Consider the following 2,274-nt stretch of genomic DNA (forward strand, 5'->3'; position numbering starts at 1 on the left):
TTTTTCACATTGTTCCTCTAGCAGATTACTATTGAAAGATTTGTCTTCACGCTTGCTAATACTGTCTTCCATTGATTTAATTTGACTCCATTGTCCTTGCAACACACCATCTATTTTTGAAATTTTTGTATTAATCTTCTGTATTTCTATTTGCTGTTTTTTTGCAGTCTTTTATTTTGTCAGTTTGTTCTTGTATTGTTTTCCTGAACTCTCCTAGAGTTTTGTCTGTGTTTTTCTTAATTTTGTCTGTGATTTCCTCGAACTTCCTCTCAATCTGTTGAAGTATCCAAATAAAATTATTTTGACTTCATTATCAAGTATTTCCAATAGCATTTTATTCTGTGAAAATTTTCTAGTCCTACGTTTTGGTCACTGGTTTACACCATCTTGTCCTGTTTTTGTTTGTGTGTGTGTGTGTGTGCTTGCGTGTGATTTGAAGTTGTCTGTTGTCTCCAAGAAATTGTAGTGTTATTATAATACTTTGTTGATTTATTTCGGTTTGCTTTCCCTTGATTTTTGTTTTGTTTTTGTTTTAGTTTTTTGTTGTTGTTGCTGTATTATATCCAGGCAACAGAATGGATGTGTTACTCTGGTTGCTGGTTTGGCAGCATTGGAGCACTTACCATCTGTCTCTGGATGGATTTTGTAGTGGGTGGGAGTGCAGGTGCAAGTTTCAGATCACTGATCATGCAGAGCAGCTGAGGCAGTCTAGACATATGTTGACTGCTATTTATCATCAACAAAGTGGTGTTGTAATGGGTGGTGGCACTCACCCAGAGGGTAGGGTGGCAAGTGTGGGAGTATAACTGGATAGGGCCATTGGTTTCCCACTGCTCTGGAAAGAAAGAAAGAAAAAAGAGGGAGAAGATGAAGAAAAAAGAAAATGAAAAAATCAAAATAGACATAAGAAGAAAGAAAAAAAAAGAATAAAGAGAGAAAAATAGAAAAACAATTACAGCACAGTAGTGGTGCAAGCACTAACCATGAGTGTGTCAGAAATGTGCCACTCGTGACCTCCAGTAAGATGGCAGAATAGACAGACAAGCTACACAGACCCTTTTCAACAAAGAAAAGAGAAACTAATTGACAGAGATACAGAAGATAATCCTGGAGCCTTGAGCTTTGAAAGGAAGTATACAGAAGTGGATTAGGCACCAACTAGTGGAAGAACCTGAATGAAAACAGTGAGTACGGAGACAGATGAAGCTGCAGACTGTCAGCTACTTTGATGGCACCAACAGCCTGAATATTTCCAAGTGGTGTTGGGACCTTAGAGTTGACCCCTGTTCACCTAGGGCTGAAGGGACAACTGTGCTGGTGGCCTATGACTAGGAAGGGAAACAGCAAAGAGGGAGACAACCTAAGCTGTGGACTTTCGGCAGTTCAGAGAGCACAGCCATGTTGATTGTTTACAAGCAGAAGCCACTTTGGATATTGAAAGTGACTGAGAGTGCAGTCATTTTGAGTGTTTCCAAGAGATGGCCATTTTGGATATTTAAAGTGACAGCATTCTCATTTGGATTCCAGGAACCTAAGAGTTGGCTCTGTTTTCTAAGAACAGAAGGGTCCTATGAGAGGCTGACAATGGGAAAATAAAGAGGTGGTGAATGTATAAGAATAGCTAAATAGTGAATAGAGGAGCACAGTACGCTGCTTCTGTAGATAATATACAAACATAACAAAGAAAATTAAAATCTTGGACAAATCACTCCAACATACAATCACCAATTAAATATAAAAAACAACACTGTCACAGTGTCTCGGGGACAACAGAGCATCACAGTCCACACAAGGAAGCAAAACAAAGGAGGAGAAACAAGGGACCAGGATATAGACCCAGAACACATCCCTGAGGAAGAAGCAGCATTGGAACTCCCTAATAAGGAATTCAAAAGAATTATATTTAGGTACCTTCAACAGATTGAGAGTCAAATCAAGGAAAACACAGAGAAAACCCTAGAACAATTTTGAAAGATAATAAGAACAAAATGATAAAATTAATGAAAAATGAGAAATGATACAAAATATACAGGTAGAAATCCAAAAGATTAATACTAAATTGTCAGAAATAGATAACACATTGAACAGGGAAAGGAGCAGAATTGTATCAATGGAAGACAGAATTACTGAGATTGAAGATAAATACCTCAATGCTTCTTTGGAAAGATATCAATCAGAAATAAAGATCAAAAGAAAATGAAGACACCCTAAGGTTCATGTGGAATACCATCAAAAGGAATAACCTATGTGTAATCAGAATTCCAGAACAGGAAG

Source organism: Orycteropus afer, unplaced genomic scaffold (assembly GCF_000298275.1).
Source record: "Orycteropus afer afer isolate SDZICR_OR568_19922 unplaced genomic scaffold, OryAfe1.0 scaffold00052, whole genome shotgun sequence".
NCBI classification, from domain to species: Eukaryota; Metazoa; Chordata; class Mammalia; order Tubulidentata; family Orycteropodidae; genus Orycteropus; species Orycteropus afer.